The 10,494-nt window shown below is 45.0% G+C and overlaps 1 protein-coding gene across 2 annotated transcripts in view; it reads right to left on the reverse strand.

The window, feature by feature from the left end:
- Positions 1 to 9,049, reverse strand: part of TMEM45A (transmembrane protein 45A) — a 115,854-nt gene extending 106,805 nt beyond the window's left edge. For both annotated transcript variants that reach the window (XM_023559049.2, XM_003418944.4), the window contains exon 1: positions 8,737 to 9,049. The gene's annotated coding sequence lies outside the window, so the exon portion shown is untranslated. The remainder of the gene's footprint in view (positions 1 to 8,736) is intronic.
- Between the last annotated feature and the right edge of the window lie 1,445 nt (positions 9,050 to 10,494).

Below are 10,494 nucleotides of genomic sequence, written 5' to 3' on the forward strand. Positions count from 1 at the left end.
GTGCTCACCTAGTCTCTTTCTAGCTCTCATTTTATCTCTTTCTCATTGGAAAACATTAGAGAGACACAGAACACTCTCCACTCCATGCTGTTTGGAAGGAAATTAAAGTGATAAACCTACTCCATCTACTATCCAGTGCTGATGTTGCTAAATATTATAATATTGCCACTAGGATTGTTGTAGTGATCATTAGAATACTAACTAGCATCCAACCCTACATTCCACTTACAGTTTTCCGATCTGTAGTACCATCACTGGGAAAGGCAGTAGAGTTTTCCAAGACCACTAACTGAAAACTTCCTTTCTAGGTGGAAAAATCATTTTAAGACCTCTTCTTTAAAAACAAACTGACTTAAAATTTTCCCAAAGATTAATACTTTAACCCCTACCTCACCCTCCAAAGAAAGTAAAATTTCTATCAAATGATGGTAGTGATATCTTGTCATCATCTTCAAGTAGGAGATTTCCTAAAAATTGATCTGGCCTACAATGTTTAAAGAAACAGACAGTTTTCAAGCAGACAAGAGATCTACATAGAGGTGGCATAAAGAAAAGCCACATAGCTGCACAGGCAGGGTGGGAAAGAATGACGAAGTGCTGAGTGCTAAAGAAGGCATTTTGCTCTACAGCAAAGTATCTAAGTAGAGATGTCCAGAGCGTAGGGTGTCATTCTGGGCTTCATGTCAGTGGTGGATCAGAAAAACAGGACTGGGGAGCAAATTAAAAACTTCCCAATTCTCGGAGGAGGAAAAGACTGCCCAAGCTGAAAGGTTGGAGCTCACTTACGGACCTCCACAGCATTAGACCCATGCCTGGTTCCAGCAGATCCCTCCCTGACCCAGGCTTGAACCTCTGCAAATGAAGCCAAGACATGACTCTTGAGTCTTGTTCACAGTCCTAACAGGACTTCACTCACTTCACTCTCCATGTTCTTGGTGGGTTCCAGAGGATTTTGGCTCTGGACTCTGGCTTAGCCAACCCCTTAGACCTGTCAACAAGATCTTGGTTTCCCTGGTTTGGCCCTTGCTGCTCTCTTCTGTCTTTAATTCTGAGTCATCCCTCAGAAAATTAGTTCCCCCTACCACTACTCTCAACTCCTACCTTCAGCCCCTAAGGATACATGACATAGTCGGCCAATATTTTAGCTGAGTTCACCTTGCCATAATCCAATGGAGGTTGGAGGTATCAAACACAGGAAAAAATATTTTTAAAACAATAATAGAGATCAAAGAGGAAATGCTATCTCAGTAGCCAAGGAAAATATCAACACAGACCAGGGTTTGGCAGTCTCTGGCTTGTTATGCACAAAATGTTACAGTGGAGGCCTCAACTCTTAGACTTTTTAATGGTACCAAAATGTATGGCAGCACATGTCCAGGACAGTCAGGGATTGTACGTTTTCATTTTAAATACAGCTTCTTTACTATTTTTGAGTGCTAGGTATTATGCATTTTACCTTGTCGGGCACTGGGTATTTTTGTGTGTGTGTGTGTGTATTAATTGTTTAATGAGAAAATAATTTGGCCTGTAAACCTTCATCTAAAGCACAATAATAATTAAAAAAATCAGATTCAAAATATTTTTACTCTAAAAAACAAAAAGATTATAGCCTTGGAAACTGTATGGGGCAGTTCTACTCTGTCCTATAGGGTCGTTGTGAGTCAGAATTGACTCAACAGCAACAGGTTTATCTAAGGACAACTATGCCTAGTATGTCATGTCTTTGATTTGAGTGTTTTGTTTTTCGTCCTTCATCCCCTTTAGATGTTCACTTTTATTAGTTTCTTCTGTATCTTTCCTATGTTTCTTTATGCAAATACAAATGTTGTTGTTAGGCGCCGTCGAGTTGGTTCCGACTCATAGCGACCCTATGCACAACAGAACCAAACACTGCCCAGTCCTGCGCCATCCTTACAATCCTTGTTATGCTTGAGCTCATTGTTGCAGCCACTGTGTCAATCCACCTTGTTGAGGGTCTTCCTCTTTTCCACTGACCCTGTACTTTACCAGCACTGGGTATTTTTTAACTCCTCTAAATATTGTTAAACTTCTGTTTTGGGATGCAGCTGTATGACTTGGAAGCCATTTGACTCCTCCAGGTCTTGTTTTTATGCTTTGTTAGGCATGCCTGGAGCAGAGCTCAGTAGAGGGCTAATTATTCCCCACTACTGAGGCAAGACCTTCCCAACTGTTCTACCCAACACCCCGTGAATTATGAGTTTTTTCCAGTCCAGCTGGAGGGAACAGGCAATATTCCTGGCCCTGGGTAAGTGCTGGCTCTGTTCTGTAGTCCTTCCAACCCCAGGCCCAGTCGCTAGTAGTCTCCCGATGCATGTGTGATGATTCAAATACTCGTGGGGGATCTTTGCAGATCTCTGGGCTCCTCCCTCAGTGCAGCTCTCTTTTCTCCTACACTGTCCTATAAACTCAAGCCACCTTAGTTTCCCAGGTTCTCAGCTCCTTCTCCTCAACTCAGGGAGTCCGAGTCCACAGGCTTTCACCTAGATTTCCCCTCCCTGAGTCTCTCAGCCTGGTGACTCTCTCCAGGTAGTCAGCTGGGGCAGTGGGAGGGTCTGCCTCTTTAATTACCCTTTTCTTGGAGATCACTTCACTTTATTGCCTGATTCCAGTGTTTTCAAAACCCACGGTTTCATATATTTTGTCTGATTGTCTTTGGTTGTTTCAGGCAGAAGAGTGAATATGGCCCTGTTATTCCAACTTGGGCAGAAGCAGAATGTCTTTAAAGCTCACTCCACTTTGCACCCAATACCAATTTCAATACACATAAAAGATACTTCTTAAACCACTGTTTTTCAAAGTAAGGTCTTGAACAGTCTACCTCAGAATCACTCGAGATACCTGATAAAAATGCACATTCCTACACCACATCTCCAGATCTATTGAATATGAATTTCTTGCCAGTAAAATTTGAGAACTGTTGACATTGCCATGACAATTCGTTAACGAAAGACAATAAAATCCTCTGCTAGAAGTCTGAAAATCATTGAAATAGGCGATAGATTAAAAGTGAAGGAGAATATTGGAAGGTCAGCCTGAAATGATATCCAGGCCAGGCATCGCCCTCCAACCCTCTTCCAGCCATAAAAGCATGCTGCCTAGGAACCATGACTCTCTGAGACCAAAGGTGCCATTTTGGATCTAACTACCTCCTTTTCATTCCTTGCCTTAGTAGTGCACCATTTGGAGGTTGGAGAGCAATAGTGAGCTGGGGAGAGAATGCTGGCTGCCTCCCTACAAGAGGCTCTCTGGGCAGCAAGCACCAAGGCCAAAAACCAAACCAGCCAGAAGACTGTTTGGTCTGCATGCCCATTTTCCCCTTAGCTCATTAAATAATTAACACAAAGACGGCAATCCTGCTCTCCACCAAAGAACCTTCATCAACAGCAATAACAATCGCACTACATCAAAAGCCAAACCAGTTGCCAACGAATCAATTCCAACTCAAGGGAACTCATGTGTTGCGGAGTAGAACTGCACTCCCTACTGTGTTCAAGGCTGTGATCTTTTGGAAGCACACTGCCAGGCCTTTCTTCCCAGGTGTCTCTGAGTGAGTTGGAATTGCCAACCTTTCATTAGGAGTCGAGCACTTAACTCTTTGTGCCACCCAGAGACCCCACAATCAACCACCAGCCTTTTATTCCCCAATTTTGAGAGTGATTGGGATGACCCCTCCCCATCTTGGCTCACAACAGACCCATTTTCTGGGGGGAAAAAAACAGCCTAAAAAGCACCTAAAAGCTATGTGCAGAATATGGGCATCTTCAGGCTGAGCCCAGAGGAAGAGCACTGAGGTACACTAACAAGCAGAGCTGCTCACAAATCTTTTCTGGGACTTGGTTTTGGCCAACTTGTTCATCATAAAACTAGTGGAAAGGCCTCTGCTGCTAGACATAAAGCGATGGAAGCACTTTTCCATGGTGAATTTAGTAGAGGAAAGGACAAATCTGAAGTGTATGTCATATCCCAAATTGTTAAAAACCTCCCTATTTGAACTTATTTTTACCCAAAGCCTGACTGTACTTCATTGTTGTTCTTAATAGGTACAGTCGAGTCAGCTCCGACTCATAGCAACCCTATGTAACGGAACAAAACACTGCCCAGTTCTGCACCATCCTCACAATCATTATGTTTGAACCCATAACTGCAACCACCGTGTCAATCCATCTCATTGAGGGTCTTCCTCTTTCCCTGATGCTCTACTTTACCCAGCGTGATGCCCTTCTCCAGGGACTGATTCCTCCTGACAACATGGCCAAAGTGTGTGAGACATAGTCTAGTCATCCTTGCTTCTAAGGAGCATTCTAGTACTTCATTCGCATTCGGGAAAGCCAGGATGGAGAAGGGAGTGGGCATATATAGGCAAGGCTAGATTAGCTTCGGCCTTTTAGACCATGGTGAACATCGGGACTTTAAATGCAATGGGAATCCACTGAAGGGTGTAAGTGGCAGAATGATGCGACCTTACCTGTATTTGTAAAGAATCACTCTGACTGCTTTGTGGCACATGATTTACAGGGGGCGAGAGCAAAGGCAAGGAAGCCCTGAGGACAACTCAGTGGCCCCTAACAACAACAACAAGCTCTCAGCAGCTGATGCCCTTTCACCACAGCAATAATCTTTCTTCCTTGGAAACAAAGAGTAGAAACTTTGAGTAATTCCACGGGGGGGAGGGGAGATCAGCACTTCAGACAAAGTTCGAAAAACAAGCCAAGAATAAATCAATGTTTTTAGACTGTGGCTTCATATGTGCTAATGATGTCTATATAGAGATGAACATTATAATGGTTGATAAAAATGAATTGCTTACAGGTATAGATTTTACTATGAGCTAGGCACTATGCTAAATGCTTTACATGGATTTTCTCACTTAAGGGTTACATATCACCATTTGACGGATAATAAAGCCTTCTAGAGAAAATGACTTGCTAAAGATCAGGCTAGTAAGAAACAGATTTGGGATTCAAACCCTGACAGTCTGACTCCAAAGCCTATGTGCTTAGCCACTATGCTATCTTGAAAACAGTGACCCCATTAAGGTGATGGGAATAGTAGCAAATTAAATATTTTTCAAATAATGTCTTCAAATTGATTCAGTACTTAATGTAAAAAATGAATTTTCAAGAAGACATCAAATCTAGATGGAGTGTTATTAATAACTGAAGACCTTACATAGCCTTACAGAGACCTTCACCATGAGAAGTCCTTACCCCAAACCACAGCATCTCCAGAAATAGGGTGAGAAATCAGGATGGCTAAAAAATAGGAGTGGAATGTTTACCCGGCATCTGCCTCATTTTTCCACAAGCCTTTGAATATTTCATAGTTTCTCTATTTTTAAAAATTACAAATACTGTGGCCACAAATTCCTTTTTCAAAAGGGAAAATCATTCAATTGACAAATACTGCGTGACTACTACTCTATGTCCGAACTCCCTGGGTGGTGCTTGTCTGCTAACCAAAAAGCTAGCATTTCAAGCCTACCCAGAGCCACCTCAGGAGAAAGGTCTGGTGACCTACTTCTGAAAAATCAGCCACTGAAAACCCTGCAGAGCACAATTCTATTCGGACACATACGGGGTCACCAGGAGTCAAGATCAACTCAATGGCAACTGGTTTTTTTGTTTGTTTCTGGTTTTTTGTTTGTTTTGTTTTTGCTATAAGTCTAGGTACTATGGTGGGTTCTGGTCCAACAAGGTGAAAAGACAGAGTACTTGCCGACAGTGAGATCCATCTAATAGATGAATAAAATGTCTCCTGTCTCTATATAGAGTACATTCCATAGGCAAGGCTCATGCTGATATTCTAGTCCACCCAGGCAAAATTTGCTAACTCGGTTTCTCCAAATGTGCCCCCCACCATGAGCCTCCTTCCATGAACTTCTTGACTACCAATACCACGACCAAGAAGAGCAGCCGTGGCAGCACCACACCTAAGGCCGTGTAGTCTAATGGTTAAGGCTTATCTCTGGAGTTGAACAGCCTGGGTCTGCACCTGCAATTTGTTCACCGTGTGGCCTTGGGCAAGCCTCCTCGACTATAAAACAGGATTCTAATAAGTACCAACCCTCACAGAGTTGCTGTGAGGATTAAATGAGCTAAGACATGTCAAGTACTCAAAACGATGTCTGGTGTCTATTAAGTGGCCAGAAAATGTTGGTCATAGAGGTATCAAATAGACATCTGAGAGCAACAGACTGTGCCAAGGCTGGCGGAGAAGAATAAAAGATCACCCAAGGAGAAGGGACCTTGAAGGTCATTTTACAGATGATGGCACAGAGGGCCATAATGGCTCAGTGTCTTGCTTGATGTCATCCAGGTGGTCAGTGGCAGAGCCAGGGCCAGAGCGTAAGTTCTCTCTGCCATAGCACAATGCCCTCAAGGACGATAAAGCAAGCAAACTGCAAACCAAGACTCCACATAGGTACATATTACAGGCCTTATCTACTGCAGTCATTGTAAATTATAAAGTTATAAGTGTTGTTGTGCAGATAAATGAGCTACTCTGCACTCTACTGGGGCGGGGAGGGAGGCATAATCACACCCCTGTCAAGGACTTTAATGTTAGCCTGATCCTGGAATGTAGCCTGGGTAGTGGCTCAGATGCCAGACCACTTAGGCAGAGCTTCCCAAGACAGCCACCAAAAAATGGACCCAGAAAATGAGGCCCAGACTCACCGCCCAGCCCTGCCCACCCAGCCTGCAGGTCCTGAAGGGAGGTCACAGACGTAGTGGAGGAGATGGGGAGAGTAAGCTGGGCAAGAGTTGGAGACTAGACTACTGAGATGGAAGGTTCCAGAAACACCTCCACTATGTAATCTATTGTCAGTTCAGCTCATGGTCCCCCATCAATCTACCCCCCTAAACCTCTCCTTCCCCATCAGGCTTTCTATGCAGTGCTCTCCGACCTCTCCCACTTTTCCAGCCTTTCCTCCTGCTCACTTCCCGCAGACTATCCTGCATCACAACCCAGTTCAGTCAAGAATAGCTCTACACTTTCCAGCCTCAGTGCCTTCACCCATGCTTTCCCTCCCTTCCAGGATGTCTGCCACCTGCTGCCCTATGACCCCTTTCTTCCCAGCCAAAACTGCTGGACAAAATTCTTTCCCAGAAAGTGGCCATTACCCAGGCTACTTTCCAAAGACTTTGCCCAGGATGTGACTGTTGCCACCATCCCCTGCCCCCACCCCTGGCCAGTAGGATGCAGAGGGTTCATCTGTTTGCACAATAACACTCATAACTTTATAATTTCCATGAAGTCACACTACAATGAGACGGCCTCTTTCCATCTCTAGCTCTCCCAGACCTTCTAGAGATCTCTAAGGCGTGTGATAACTTCACTCCCCTCTCAAGACTCTCTTCTTACAGCCTCACATAGTGCCTGGCTCACCAATGGCAACACTCAATAAACTCCAGTTGCTGGTGCAGGGGTCAGAGTGGTAGCTGGGGGAACCAATGTGCAGCAGAGGGATCTAGGGAGGAGGGCAAAGAAGAGCCAGCACAACAGCAAAGACACTGTGTTCCAGAAATTATTCTAAGTGTTTAATGTACATTAACACATCTAATTTTCAAGACAACACCTTCTCTGTATTACAGAGAAGGATACTGAAGCACAAACGGATTAACTCGCCCAGGGCCACTCAGTAGGGTTGTGAATTGAACCAGGAGGTCTTACTCCTTATGTTGCTTCTCTTCGATACTGCTCCTTCTAAAGCTGCATCCCTGAAAACTGCTTCAGCTGTTCCACCCACTCTGCGCGTTGCCTTTCGGAATCAAAAACACACTCTGCGACTTACAGCTGTGTCACCAACTTCTCACCTCCTGCTTTTGAGCCAAAAACTAAAAGTCGATTCTGTCTAGACCTCCCCTGATAGTATATGACAAATGGCTCGAGTCCAGCTCGTTATACAGAGGAAATTACACATGTTTCGAATGGAACGGGCCTTAGGCCACTCACTCAACTCAAACATTTTCTATCATTTCCATTTCTAAATCCTAAAATATGTACCAGAATTATCCGCAAGTATACGTATATAACGCTAATCATCTTGAATACTATTGTGATAGAATCACGGATTTAAAATACAATTTTAAGGTTATTATGCACAAAGGGGTCTGTCACACATTTAATGTACTTTTTAACAATCATAAGGAAACTTGGGCGTCCTACAATGGATGGGAGAATAGAGAAAAGACATGTATTTAGGTTACAACTTCACTGGAATTTATGTGGAAAATCCAGCAATTATCTATGCAATCCAGGTTTTAAATAATTTAATATTAAACATCCTACTAACGGAAGCCAAAGGTTTGTTAATTCTGAATAAGCCAGATAATTTTCTCACCCCCCCGCCATCAAAAACAGCCGGGGGGTAGTGGACGGTTAAAGATAACAGCTTGATAAATATATACTCTGTTCTCACAGAGAGAAGAGAAAAATAAATTTATCAGTAGATTTAACTTTGAAGTTAGGAGGGTCTTACAACAGGAAATTTTTTAAAACATACAAACGACCAAAAACATAAAATAAATACGTTAGCAAAGCTGAAGAGAAGGAAGCCGAGGGTCTGTGCAGTTTGTGGCAGGAAGCAACATTTTCGATATTTGTCTCCCTTTGATCAAGAGAAGGGCTAGTGAGAAGAGCAAAGACTCAGGATTGAAATTAGAATAGAGACCACAGCGGGAGAAACACGATACCCAGCACGTATCCAAAACTTACCCAACTCGCTCTGTTTACTGAACACTATTTTTCCCACTCTGCCAGTTTTAAATCAGACAGCGGCTGGGCTTTTGTTGTTGCTGATTCTGTTCTTTTGATCCTAGAGCCCCATGAAAATTAAACCGTGTTTTGGGTGGGATCTGGTCTCATCTCTCATTAGGAGGAGAAAAAAGTTTTAAGCTTGGGTCCCTGGATGCTTCTTTGGGAAAATTAATAAATAAGTGGCTGGAAGAAGAGGACGTGGGGGACGTGCCCAACTGACGTCGGGCCCACGAAGGGGCTGCTCGGTTTCCCGGAGCAGCTGTCCAGATGTGCCGCATCTGGTCCCCCCGCGGGCAGGAGCTTCAGCTGCCTGGGCTGGCAGAAACCTCATTTCATTGGTGGCCACGGATCCTCGCTTGCAGCCGATTGGCCCACCAGCCCGCCACTCCCACGGGGCTCCGGGCCGCCCCGCCCGCCGGGCCCTCTGGCTGCACCCCCGCAGGAACCTGGAAGCCCAGCACCGGCGCTGATGTGGCACTCGGCGGGGGCCACGGGCCCGGGAGGGGCTGGGGGCCGAGGTGCGGGGGAAGCGGGGGCTTCGCTCGGCACCCGGGGCTCGGCCCTGCCCTGGTGCTCTTTCGCCCATTCTTTTAGGCAACTAGTTTGGTTTGTTTAAACAGACTGATTTCAGTCTATTCGTGGGGTGAAGTTAAGGCACGCCCGGAGCTTGCTTAAGCGCCTGCATTTGCTAAGGGAGGCGGCTTGGTTTTCCAAGCTGCTCACGCCCTCAAAGTGGCGTTCAGGTCACGCCGTGGGACTTCACTGTCCCCAGATTCTCCAGGGAGTAAGTAATTGGGTTCAAGAGCCTGCTCCTTGGGGATAGAATTCTTTTGCTTCGGGGGAAATTCTTAATGACTCCTTCATTGGAATCTTCGTTAACCAGAAATGCAATTGTTTCTGTGGAAAAGCCCAGGGTTTGGGAAGAGAGTGCTTTGGTAGATTCAGCTGGGTTGTTTTGTTTTTGTTGGGGGGTGGGAGTGGGGGGGGTAGGTAGTTGTAGGAAAACAAGAAATGTTGCCTTGTTCTGTGACAATCGAGACAGGACTGCATCAAAGGATGTCTTGATCCTGGAGACATGGTTGAAGGGTTGACTGGTTGGGGGAAGGGGAGGCATGGGGGAGCTGGGAGGGAAGAGGCTTGCAAATCAATTGCCATTATAATTTGGAGGTGTTGACAACAAAGGTGATCTCACTGCTTATTAAGATGACAAGAGAGCCAACACACTGGGCGGCTCAACGTGGGAGGTGGGAGGTGCCAGGCCCCGTACTGCTCAACTTTACTTGCATAGTTCTATTTAATATTTACAGCCACCTCTTTCTTGAAGTAGAGAAAACCCTGGTGGTGTAGCAGTTTAGTGCTACAGCTGCTAACCAAAAGGTCAGCAGTTCAAATCCGCCAGGCACTCCTTGGAAACTCTATGGAGCAGTTCTACTCTGTCCCATAGGGTCGCTATGAGTCGGAATCGACTCGATGGCACTGGGTTTGGCTTTTGGTTTTTGAAGTAGATGGTATAATTTTCTCAATTTCAGATGAGGATACCAGACCCAGAGAAGCCTATCCCAGCGTGCCAGAAAAGTCTATCTTTGTAGTCCTTCCCACTGGCACATAAGCCCTCCTGCCATTTGCCATCAGTGGGTGGGTCAGGATTTCATGTCGGTACCTCTACCATCTCATGTCCAAAGCTTACACTATATAGATGATGGACTGTTGGCTGGC

This window comes from Loxodonta africana, chromosome 20 (assembly GCF_030014295.1).
Source record: "Loxodonta africana isolate mLoxAfr1 chromosome 20, mLoxAfr1.hap2, whole genome shotgun sequence".
Classification (NCBI taxonomy): domain Eukaryota; kingdom Metazoa; phylum Chordata; class Mammalia; order Proboscidea; family Elephantidae; genus Loxodonta; species Loxodonta africana.